Genomic DNA, 13523 nt, shown 5'->3' on the forward strand with positions numbered 1-13523 from the left:
TGAAACAAAACTTTGAGAAATTTGGGCTCGGTCACAAGAATAATTTGTGAAGTGTGTAGTCTTCATCACTATCTTATGAAAGTATCCTTAGGAATAACAAGAAAAATTCAGGTCTTGGTTGTATTCACAGAGTTTGATCATCTCCTATTTGAGATGGAGACTGAACTAAGAAGCAGTGATGTGTGTGTGCTCCCTCATTGCCCAAAGATAAATATCCAACATCCTTTGCTCTCAGACTTCATTCTCTCTTACCTAGATCCCTGGCTTTGAAGTTTTTCTTTTAATTCTGCATGACACCTCATATACCAATAGAATAGACTGTTATATGTTTTCCCCTCATTTTATTTCTCATATCAACAATGAAATTAATTTTCATCATTTTGCTGCAAAAGAAATTCCTTAAAAATTAATACCGATTAAATTAATTGCACTGAAAATAACAAATACACCTCTCTACCAGTGGTTCCTTCAATCCTATGAAAGACAAAAACTATTGTAGAAAAGCGTGCTGCCAGGGAAAACTGATCTGAGTCAGAGCTGTGCAGTTTTTAAATGAAAAGAAGTTAGTGCTGGGCCCTTGAAAAACTTGACCTTAGACCCATAGTAGAGTCTAAGGGAGGTGTGTGAGGGGGTGTTTTATCTTCCTTTTTTAATATTTTTGTTTTGTATTTGTCAAATATTAAGATTAACATTAATTGCTAATAAGAGGCTGACATTGATTACAATAGCCATGCTGAAGATATTGGATTTTGACTGACATACACCAGGCAGGATCTAACTTTCAGAATGTTTCTGCTCAGCAAGAATCCTTCTATTCTGTCATATGCTTTTGAGCCATATACCATACCACATCCAGAAGGATCTTTCCTTTCAGTAGCTGTCAGCAGTTTCTGAAAGCTTGTCCCATTTTATGTTTCACAGAATAATCACATAAGATATGCCATTTCTCTTATACAAAGTCTAACAGAACATGGCAAATTTTGTGCTAGAAAAGTGACAACTTCTTTAAAGATTTAGGTTCCTATTTCTTTGGGACACAATGTACTCTTCAGTGTGTATGCTCATGTGCCCTGTCTATATTCACAGAACAGTTCAAGGCAGAGGCAGAACATTCCTGAGCCAGAACAGGGAACAGAAGAAACCTCAAATGGACTTCATCTGATACCTGTTCTGAAAAAACTGTGCTTGTTCAAAAGTGTTATGGCTATTAATTAGTACACGTGTTGCAGTGTACTGAAATGGCTTGGCTTGAAAGCATCATAGTTTGTAGACACATCAACTAATAAAAAGATAAGTTAAAGATCTCAATGCTTCATTGTGTATGTATCTGCTAATATTAATATTTAGCTGATACAGTTTTTCTATCACAACCAATGAAGCTCATGGAAAGTGATTTTTGCAGGTACTTGACGAAGTAATTATTCCTGCTTCATTACTCATAAAGTATTATAGGCCACAGTAAAATTCAGATAGTTTTCTTGAGACAGAAAGTTCCAGAAAAGAAATTTATAATATTAAATGCTTTATGATGTAGCAATGGAGTATTTTCCTTGAATATTTTAAATTTTCTTGCTCTGTCTTCATCTGCCTATTGTTTAATTAGGAATAAAATGCTAAAAGTAGGTTTAAGTGGCTATAACCTAGGCCCCTGAAGTTTCTTAGTCCTTCTGGGGTCCTACAATACATGTCCACACAATGTCTTGCACATTTACGGCAAATTAGAGCTATATAGTCAAATAGTGTAGTTTTAAGGGTGACACAAAAAGCAGCTCTTGCTGTACAACCACTCCTTGCATCACTGACAGACATAGTAATACATTGTCCATGGCCATGCTCTCACTTGTTGTTTTGATAGGACTCACCTTAATGCTCACTAGCCAAGTTCTGCCTGATTTCTAAAAGAGTAAAGGAATATAATTAAATTAAATTCTAAGCAAAATTGTTCTCATTCTCTTCTTAGGTTGCACCTTGCTACTTCTGTTTCTGTCATAAAGAATGTTTAAAGACTAGAAAACACGTCCATCTTATGCCCTGTGCTCTTCAATGTCATAAATAATTTGGACACAGGACAGGAGGGAATACTAAGCAAGTTTGCAGATGAAACAAAACCAGGAGGAGATCTTGACTGCCTCAAAGGCAGGGAAGTCCTGCAGAGAGACCTCAACAAACTAGAGCACTGGGCATTCACCGACTGTGTGAAGTTTAACAAGGGCAAAAGCTGGATTTTGCACCTGGGATAGGGCAAGCCTTGCTCTGTGTATAGACTGGGAATGAGACTGTGCCAAGGAACCTGGGGGGCCTGGTTCAATATGAGTCAGCAGCCAGGAGCCCTGGCAGCCAGGAGGGCCAACCGTGTCCCGGGGGGCATCAGGCAAAGCATCGCCAGCTGGTCGAGGGAGGGGAGTATCCTGCTCTGCTCTGCACCGGTGCAGCCTCACCTTGAACATTGTATGCAGTTTGGGGCACCACAACATAAGAAAGATATTAAGCTATTTTGTGTCAGGAGAGGTCCAGGTTGGATATTTGGAAAAGTTTCTTCACCCAGAGGGTGATTGAGCACTGGAACAGGCTCCCCGGGGAAGTGGTTACAGTACCAAGCCTGACAGAGTTCAAGAAACATTTGGACAATAGAAGAAACATTTGGACAATACTCTTGAGCACATGGTGCGACTCTTGGGGATGGTCCTGTGCAGGGCTGAGCTGGACTCCATGCTCTTTGTGAGTGCCTTCCAACTCAGCATATTCTATTACTCTGTGATTCTGTTATTCTGTGATTCTGTGACTCTATCACTGTTTCAACCTCAGGTATTAGCCCTCACAACATTACTTCAATACATCAGGATTTAATTTAAATATAAATAATCAAATGAAAACTAGTAATGAAGTGATGACCCATAGTGATAAAAAAGATAACGAGAATATCATTTTGCTGCTATGAGAAGAGCCATGCATTGACATATATCATATACTTGGGAATATGTCTAGGCATTTACATTAATTTTGCCTTAATCACCTGTTTGAATTCAGAGAAACTCAGCTATGAATGTGACTTTGGAAATTAAATGTCTGTGCTACCTAACCTCTCATGTTTGATTCCTGTAGAGAGTGCAGTTATAATCTATATTTCTATCAGTGAGGACTGAAAAAATAAGTGCAAGCATAAAACAGAAATGCCCCTTGTCAAAATTCTAAAGCCAGCTTCTTGAACAACTCCTTGGTAGCAGTACAGGTTTTAATTGGTGAACCTTCTCTCTGTTTCTCTGACCTCTTTTCCATCTCTGTCTGATGCTTGCATTAGCATTCATGATGTTATGGCATGAAATGGACTGACGAGATGATCCAGATCCAAAGTATCATGAACATTCATCATTTAGCTTGTGGATTATCAAATATTGAACCACACTCAAAACAGTTCTCTCAAGTAAGCCACAAACTAGGAGTATATGATCAAAACATGTTATGTTATAAATTCCCGCAAGAGACACATACACATCCTTTGCCTTCCCAAATATCCACCACTTCATCTGGTTGATTGTGCCTGAAAGCCCTATGAAAATTCACACTGACAAAGCTCATGCAGCAGGAATAGTGTCCTGGCTCCGAGAGGCAGATAGTCCCTTTAATTTTCCCTCTGGATTTGATTTTTGGTAACTTAAACTTCTGAATTAATGGGTAGTCCCAACTCTTACCCAGCACTTTCCAGGGCCTGATTCATTTCCAGATGAGCATATTATGTGGGGTAGGAAATTCAAAGGCTAAGTCTTGGTAACAGATCAGTGTTAATAGTTTGGATTTCAGTGCCTTAAGGAAAGGACATGGCTTGAAAAATAGCTCTGGAAATAACAGGAAGTATTTTTCCTTCTGAGAATAGTTCACCATATTTAGTGGGGCCTGGTGCTTAAATTATCATGCATTTGCAATATCTGTTTTTATTCAGCTGGTTGAAGACTTGATCCAAGGACATAAAGACTTGTGGTTCCAGAGACATAATGACTTAAATCCTTGTTATGAACAAGACCACAATCTGTCATTCACTGAAGTCTTTGTAATGATGATGGGCAAGTCGGTGGACCTAAGCAGGAAGTTTCTTTTTCACAAGTAAGTCACCCTGTGAGACTGTCTTTGTGCTGCTTTGTTTGGTGCCTCATAAATTGTAAAACACAAAGGTGGGTGTCCTGAACCATTCTGCAAGCCTTTGTAGCAATAATCAGTCACATTCCCATTGTATCAGGAACAACTGTCTTCTCAGAGCATGTCTCCTAAACCTAAATATGACATCTGGGAAGGTTCTGCCGGTACCATCCCAAGGCAGGCTTCCTGGAGGGTGGAAAACCCTCATTTCACTATATTTGCCTCATGTCATTATTTGGAGCAAAACTATAGAAGTAGGAAAAGCTACTAAAGATATGTTGGGTAAGGAGCTGTACTCTCAGCATGCTCATGTTGGTTGGAAGCTGGGAAGAGAGTCCTGCTCCTAGCCACACAAAACATCACCAATTTCTTGTCAGAAAGCTTTATTGGGATTTTTCTGACATCAATGTCGTTAAACCATCAAACATTATCACACATAATTAATAGCAAGCCTAGCTACGAAGATTACCATCCAGCTTCCTGAAATGCCATAAATGTTATCCAAGGGAATATTACCAACAGAATGAAAAAAATGGTGAAACGTACTAACAAAAAAGACCACAGCTTTTCAGAAAACCTCAATTACCTTTTAGGACCAGGTTATGATGTATACTTAAAGTCCAAAGAAGACTTTTTCCCTTAAGCATAGTCTCTTTTTTTAATAATCTGCTGCTAGCACCTCTGCAGTGTATTTTTCTTTAATTTATATATAACACTAATTTTTCAAAATTTTTTTCAAGCTTATTGTCAAAATGTTCTTCTGTTTTTAAATTGCTTTCATCATCCAACAGCCTAGATTAAAAAATCCCAAAGACTTTGCAATAATAATTTTTCACTTTTTATGGAACTTTCCTATGCAATCATCTATTTCCTTAATGAATGAAGTTTTTCCTCCATGGCATATTTGTATCTCAGCCAGGTCTCACTCTTCCCACTTTTCTTCAAACTGAGGATACTTGCAATGAAGAATAAAAATCCCATCCTTCCCACAAAGAAAAAGCCAGATAATGCTGGCATACAGCTCACCTTCTCCAACCAAAAGAGATATTACATCACTAGAGGACTGAAAAATTAGGAAGAACATGACAGAGAGTAGTTGTGATTTTAAATCAAGCAAGCAACCTAACATTAGTGTTCCTTACATACCACCCTAGTATCCGTACAGCCCTGGTCAACCAGAAATGTGCTCCAATCACCTAAATCTCAGGACATTATTGTTCACCTAACATGGCCTTTCCCTCACAGACTCCTGTCAGTCAGGAGCTGCTGTGCTTTAGGTGCACCCTAAAGGCTCCTTTGGGACCAAAGCTAAGTTAAACATTAGTTCAGAGCAGACCTGGTTTTTTGCAATTTCCGCTGCGGCAAACATTGAGGTTTAGGACCAAGGAACTGGGAGCTGCTTTACTGTTACATATCCAGCTGCACCCAGTCCAGGCCAGACACTTCAGGTAAATGCTGAAGTATATAAGGTAATCTTCTGAGCAAAAATAAAACAAATTCTATTTATTACAATTTGCTCTCTCCTACCATCACCATACTTTCCACTCTCACTGTTCCAGCTGTCCAAGGAGGGCAAAGGACTGACCAGAGAAACAAATCCCTTAGAAGACAGAGGTCAGATCTTCAGATCTTCTCCTTCAAACTGCCAAATGCAATCATAAGCAACCACTTGGCATCTGTGCAACCAATAAGAAAAAAATGCTTCCAAAGTGGAACTGATTTTGTTTGTAAACTGTAATAGGCCCAAGTATTTTGCTGACCAAGATACTCTTGTTATCCCATCCAGCTGAAATAAGGTATAGAATAATGCCAAAGTAGAATTTAGGTGCAATTAGTCAATTACCTCTAGACATAACTTGTTTAATTGGAAAAAAAACCCCAAAAGCTACACCATATGTGGTCATATGGAGATTGCAAGAATTTTATCAAAATGCTTTCATTGGCAGGGAACATTAAAAATTAATATATCCAACCTTACTGTGTTTGTTACAAATATCCTATACATACACATACCTCTACATACACCACCAGACTGGTGTGTATATATATATATACATATATCTATGTCTATATATATCATCTATGTCATCTATATGATATACATCCGTATCTTCTATATCATCTTTATCATCTATACCTTCCATATTTCTATCTGTACCTATATATCTCAAGTTTCTATAGTACAGAAAAGTGCTTTATATTTTTCTTAGCACTTGCTAATTATTAACTTTGATAAAGTTTGCCATACTGCATAAATAGGATACTTAAAAGAATCATCATACAAATAATATGATTTAAAAAAGGATAATAATTACGCTTGGAGTTTCCCTAGGATTCATGTGGCTTCTGTATGGCTGAAACATTTACCATTGTGGATTTTCTTAGCTCCCATCCATTGGATGGTTGACCTAAGTGACTGAAGGCAAAAAGTATAGAAATGGATTCTCCAACCAGAGCAGCACAGTGTGGAGATAAACGTTGAAAGCTTTCCCTTTTCAAATATCTTTTCTTTTTTTTTTTAATTGGCAATACACTTTCGATAAAGCTGAAAGGGAATCATAGTTACTGAAATACTAATTTGAATTAACTTTTGCTATGAATTAATGGAACAAAGACTTTTTCTTTCCTTTTTTGTAGACCATAAAATGAAGGTGAGACTGTGGCATTTAAAGCAAGTTAAAATAGTTGTAATAATTTTAACCTTGAGAGATGAAATAGTGAAACACAGAGAATGGTTGAATAAGAAACATAGAGCATGGTTCTAAAACCATAGTGGGCATAGGAATGTTTACCCATGGTCCCCAAAAACTGTGTCACACTGAAACCACACCATCTACATGCAACAAAGGCTAAATCCACTTCATTCTTGTTGCAATTGTACCTCTATTTTAAAGTGGACATACCCTTAATAAAGCCCAGTTCTCTGTAGGAATTAGTGGAGAGTTTTGCTGCACTAGTTTCCTCATGGGTCTGGGTAGGTCTCCAAGCAGTTCAGTGGAAGAGTGGCTGGAGGGAGTGTATGATGTCAGGATCATAGGAGTAAGCCAGGAGCCTGAGCTACCACCACCTATGGCAAGGCATGAGCTATAAAAGAGTGTAACAGAGCTGAGACCAGGCCATGCCAACAGGGAAACAAGTAATGCCCACACTGAGGGTCTCTTAGGTCCCAAAATGATGGAGTTGTGCTAGTTTTAATAGCAACTATGAAAAAAAAGTTATTTGTCTTGATAAATGTGTTTGTATAATGACTTCTTTTACACTGTAACTTACATTTGCATAGACTCCAGAAAAGATAGGTAAGGTAGAAGTAACCAAATATTCTGAAGCTTCCTGTAGGGTTTATGGTGTTCCTGTATGCATTAATGTCATAGGAGCATGAAAGAGTAAGCACATCAAGCATTTCAAATAAGGTATCGTTGCCACTGCATGAAAAGAACCATGCAAACTCATCTGGAGATTTCAGCATCTGAAAAAAGTCAGCGGATTGTCACAAGAGCAATGACTCTGATATCTCCCTAATATTGCTAGATGACCTGGCAAGGTTTACTGAAATTCCAATTACCAGAAGTCATTCGAGAACTCTCTAGTAATAATTATATCCTCTGTTACCTAGTATATGAACAGCAGGAAATTGGAGGGAAAATATAAATGTACGTTACATTCTAATGACTTAAAATTTGGTAAACAATCCAAGGAAAAAATGAATATTTCCAAATGATTGCTGTTGAACTTCATGAATAAAGATAAACATTAAGTATCTTCATTGATGCACAAGAAAGGAAAGTACAGCTGAAAACCAATCACCTTTTCTACGTCTTAATAATTATGTGGTTTCAGATATTTCCTATTACCATGGTTTAAGAAGGTACAGGATTTTGCTTCCTCCTCAGTCATTATGGCTTCATTCCAGCATTTTAATGTTTAAATGAATCTTTATCTCTCTGTCCAAGAGATCCAGCTAGTTAATGGTTGAACAAGAGTTCTAATAAATGTGTTGAACAAAGTAAATCATCATCATCATAATTTAAAATAATTCCACAAATGCTTTATCACCATTGTATAATACTGTATCTATAGAATGTGTTTTGGCAAAGCTTGCACTTCTGATCCATTGTTACTCTGGTGTCAAAACAAGAGGCTCATTAATAAAATTGTTTAAATGTTTTATCTGGCAGTTAACATAAGCAATCTAAGATTGGTCATCATTGACTCATTACAGTAACAAATATGATAGCAAAAATATGATTAAACAGTGAGATTTATGGGGTCAATACATGTGGATAAAAGAGGACGGGATGAATTTAAATTCATTAGTTGTTGGAGGTCTGTGGGAAGAAGGAAGATCCTTGATGGTAAATGTTGCAACAAGGCAGCAGCTAGCACCAGAACTAAAAGAGAACTATCGAAGTACAGAATTTAAAATTGGGTACCTATTGAAAATTTCTTGAGTACAAGAAGTGGGATTACATAGTAAGTGCCTGTGCTGTACCACAGTGAGGCACTGTGAGGCAGTCAGCACATCAGCTGCCCAGTAGCACTTGGGCCACCAGCTGTGGTGATGGCATTCCCTGAGGCTCAACTATTTCAAGATGTTGGAGCTGCTTCTGGCAGTAAAAGCAGACAACTTAGGCCTCTCTCTGTTCTTCTGCTATTATTGCACTGAGAGTAGATGATGTCCTTTTTTCTATTTGTCTCTATGGGAAAGAAAGACTTTTACTTTCATTATCACCAGGGCCTGTGACATTCTCACCCATCATAATATCTTTAGAAAGGTGCTCAGCTTCAGGTAATAAATGAGAAGATTTCTCAGTTTTCTTTTATATCAACAAGTATTTCATGGTTTTGTTTTATATCAACAAGTACTCAGTGGAACTCCTGTTAAGTAACAATGGTGCTTGCAAGTCATCTTATCAATTTTTGACAAAGAGAGAAGAAGGGAAAGTTGGGAGACAGAGTCACATACTGATGCAGTAGCTTATCTTATTCTCAGTAAAAGTTTGTGCAAATACAATCAGCTTTCTCATTAGTATTGGAAAGGCAAGTTTTGTTTTTTTCTTTTTTAAACTGATTGTGTTGTTGTGATGGGACCCTGTACTGCCTGCATAATTTTCTCTGAGATAATACATCCCAAGATTTTTGAATCAATAAATCTAGAGATTTTACCCAACTCACTCTAGAATAACTATCTCCTTAAACAGAAAAAAACCCCCAGGCTTAAATAGAGCAAAATGACAGCATTTGTTGCAGAGAATGCTCCCCTCCTCCAGAGGAACTGTTAGTTTAGAAGAATACGTGCAGCTCCCTATGGACACCTTAAGATTTGTTCTTTCCATCTTGGCCAGCATTTGGCAATGCAACTGCCTTTATGGGAACTCTCCCAGCCTTTGACCGAATGTCTGAGCAGTGGCTCAGGGGATCTCTTGCTCTCTGCCTGCCCTACCCAGCAGCCAGAGAAAACACTAAGAGCAAATGTGATCTTTTCCCCACTACACAAGAAATCCTTTGGCTTTGTGGTACTTTGTCTTTGTCAGAAGCTCCAGGAAATGTATCAAAATAAAACAAATCTTTCCCAGGTTTGTATCCACTCTGTAAATCATATAATTGCATCCAAAACCAAGCAAGAATTAAATTCCTTGGCAGGTTTTCCTTCTTTGTTAAGCCTCTCTTAGCTATCAGGATAAGTGTTCCTTATTTAGCTAATATTGACCAGAATCCTCTATGCAAAGACATGAAATTAATTTATGTCAATGCCCAAGGACTAAAGCCTAGTTCTCCATTTGAATAAATAGTTTTAGCAAGTACCATGGTAGATAAATCATTGTACATTGTAGTGCTTCTGGGCGTCATTTTGTGTTACATCATGAACAACTAGTTGTACTGATTTTGTTGATTCTCAGTTTGAACAGTACAGAGTTTTCTCCCCCAGGTCTCTTTTCCTTCTCATTTTACATTCTCTCTCATGTCCAAACTGCAGAACCACTATCTGTTCCTGTAAACATCAGACTGGATGAAGCAAATTCCCTTGCTTGCCAGACTTAATTGCTTTGTCAAAGGCAAATTCCGTATCTTTCCCAATGTTCTGCCTCAAATCCTGGAGTAATCGGTTCCCTTGGTCAGAAACTCTCATAAAATTTTACATTCTTTTGGTACTCCCTCAATATCAATAAGCATATGTCTGAAATGTTTGTTTGTTTTTCTCCAACTAAAAAGGAAAGGCAACACTTGTCTCATACAGTTCCGTCAAAGTTCCCTGTTCACATAACTTCTCAATGATCTATAAGTTATGCCAGTTTATAAGGGCAGTTTTAAACTGATGACTGGAATCAAAGCTATCAGATTGCTAGACTATAGGAAAATTGGTTCATGAAAATTTCGTTTTAACATCTTAGTCTGGTGTTATGTAACAGTCTCTGTCTTCCCAAAAGATGAATTAAGTTACAAAGAGCCTTTATTTTTTTTTTTGGACATAAGTTATGGTCAATTTTAACTCCCTTAATTTATGACTGCCCCTTGGTTAAAGATTTCTGGGTACAAGGTCCAGAATTCATTATAGAAGTTATAAATGCTGACCTTGATCTACCCTTGCTTCTGGTGGTTCTCATATCTGCCTTCCTGCCCAGGGGTAGGATACTAATGTTGAAAATGTATTAAAATTAGCTTCCACAAAGATTCTGGCTAATTGGCCAGATTTTTCCAAGATCAATAGCAAGCACGCTGGGCTGAACTCTAAGTGCTTGACCTACGAATGATAAAAAAATTCCAGCAACCAAAATTGACAGGCTATTAAGATGTGGTCCCAGGATCCCAGGATATTTTTAGCAATTGCTAATTTTTCCTGCCTAAAACTTGAAGCCATGAGCTTCATGTCTCCCTCTGTATCCCATGGTACTACATTATTAGCTATGGGATTATCTCATATTTTGTTCAAAGGTGGTTTTATTTGTTTGTCTGTTTTTTTCTGATGTCTACTTCAATTCGTGGAAGCCTCACACATAAAATGAATAAAGGCAAACTGAAAAGGAAATGTTTGAATTTAGAATTTCTGCCTTTTCTTTCTCTCCTTTTGTTTCACACTGTAGACTTTCACACTGTTTTCTTCCTATCTGAAAAACATGGTTCTGCAAACAGAAAAAAATAATAATTTTGCTTTGTGCTTATTTTTTGCTTTGTGTTTACACCACAAATGTCAGGTCTGCTGCGGTCTTTTGGTCCACCTTTATGTGAAGAATAACGGTAACATTCTACCCAGAAAAGTCAAATGTGAAATTGTATCTTTGTTTAGTGGGAACATCCAGAATAGGATTATTCTTAACTAACATAGATGTCTAAGTATGTCTAACCCTATGCAATTGTTTTAAGCTCCTTCCCTCATCAACAGAGAAAAATTTTCACATCCAAGTAGAGAGTCATCCTCTCTATTTTAGATGCCTTAATAAGACTGGTGCCTAAATTTTTCTTAGTTAAGAAGATTTCTTAGTTCTGTTAGATATAAGTATATCAAGGCCATCAGGAGTTACATTTTTAAGAGGCATGAAGTAGACTACATAAAGTAAGGTAAAATTGTATGAAATTCTGTCAGATTATTAAAGGTATTTCTGGAATGAATGTAACACTGGAATGAATGGCTATTCAATCTGGTAAGAATAGGACACACAAAAGCTTCTAGTGTTGAGATTTTCTTCTGATTTGTAAATCCATACTTGATACTTCAGGTACTCTTCAGTATGGAACCTGTAACATTTCCTACACTTTATCATAATCATGTCACAGGAAATGGTAATTCCTATGAGAAACAAATGAACCTTTAAAAATACTTTGGTAAACTGAATCTATGTTTCTCTTTAAACTAGAAGTGTGTTGAATTGCAAAGGAGACACTGCAAATGCCTACTGAGTCATCTTTAAGGAGAACCTGGATTGTCTTTTAAGGAGAAGCATCTTTTTCATCACCTGTTCTGCAATATGAGAACATATATATAAATGTGAACATAAGTAAAAATCCTGGGGGAAAAAAAGACAAAACCACAAATAACAACCTAATGCATATATATATCAGTTACATTAAGGAGCCACAAGACTGCCTATTCAGCTGATCCCAAGGGCTGCATGCCAGACAGAAGTGGAGAAGCCAGTGGGAAGTGGTTTGGTGCTGGGAAGAGTTGAGCCCAGACTGAGCTGCAGGAGGTCATGAACCAGCAAGCTTATGAGAGGAGAAGAAAAAAAAACCACAAAACACAAAACAAAATAAAACAAAACAAAACACAAGCACTCCAAATCCCACCTTCTCCTACTGACCCAGACAGAATTGCGCAGTTTCAGGCAATCAAAGCAGTCATGGAAAGGTACTGGGCTAATATCAAGGGAAAAGGAACAGAGAGCAGGCAGAGATTTGCATTGAAGCTTTCTTACAAATCTTTTCAGCAGGAATACATATCTTTCTCTATTTAAAAAGGGACATGTTTTCTAATACAAATACACAAGGAAATTCTGACTTCAAGAGACTGTAAACAATGGTTGGTTTCAAAGTCTTCAGTTAAAGGAAAAATTGTAGTCAAATAAATGAAGGACTCATCAAAAAGAGCAAAACATTCTTTAAAATCCTCAGCTATAGTCACATTAACTTAATTTGTTTATAGTAACAAGATGCCTGGTCCTTATATAAAGAACTGCTTTATAAAAATTGTAGCTCAGTATATTTCCAAGATATCAGTTGGACTGACCAGATCCTGAGTGTCTTATCTGGGAAGAAACTCACTGAATGTTCTTGAATATTGTCATGGTATGAAAAAAACAAGGGATTGATTTCTCTTAATTCAAAAGGTCCTGCAAAATATCCCAGATAAATACTTAATGCACATTTTCAAGTCCCAAAATCCTTACCAAGGGACAGTCTTCCTCCTTGTTCTATGTTATTTTATAAAGACTTAAGTTTGAGGCAAAGACAGTGAAGTCTCCTTAAATTACAAGTTACTTTGATCTCAGATAACCCTAAAGCTGGTGGGCACACAGCAACTCAAGTTTGCATACATAAAAATGAACTCTCTTTGGTGTATTTAAGGCAGCAGTAATTTTTACTTCAGGTTATTTGCTTTCTGCTTTGGTATTAAGCCTGTTCTGAGACACACTTCAATTTGTTCTAATTGCTTCTTTTCAGCTAATTTTATTTTCATTTTTAATGCAGAAGAGTTCCAGCAGGGTAAGGTAGAAGGAAAGGAAAGGAAATATCTTACTTCCTTTTTTTCCAATGTTTTGCAAAGAAATATTATGCCCACATTATGTGAGCACTGGAAGGCACCTTGGAAAAGGTTGCCTGTGCCAAAAAAATCCCAGATAATTTTTTGGTTGAAAACTGCTGAAAAAATATCCTGACACTCCAAATTATGTATATAGAAA

Source organism: Lepidothrix coronata, unplaced genomic scaffold (assembly GCF_001604755.1).
Source record: "Lepidothrix coronata isolate B3197 unplaced genomic scaffold, Lepidothrix_coronata-1.0 Scaffold31, whole genome shotgun sequence".
NCBI lineage: Eukaryota > Metazoa > Chordata > Aves > Passeriformes > Pipridae > Lepidothrix > Lepidothrix coronata.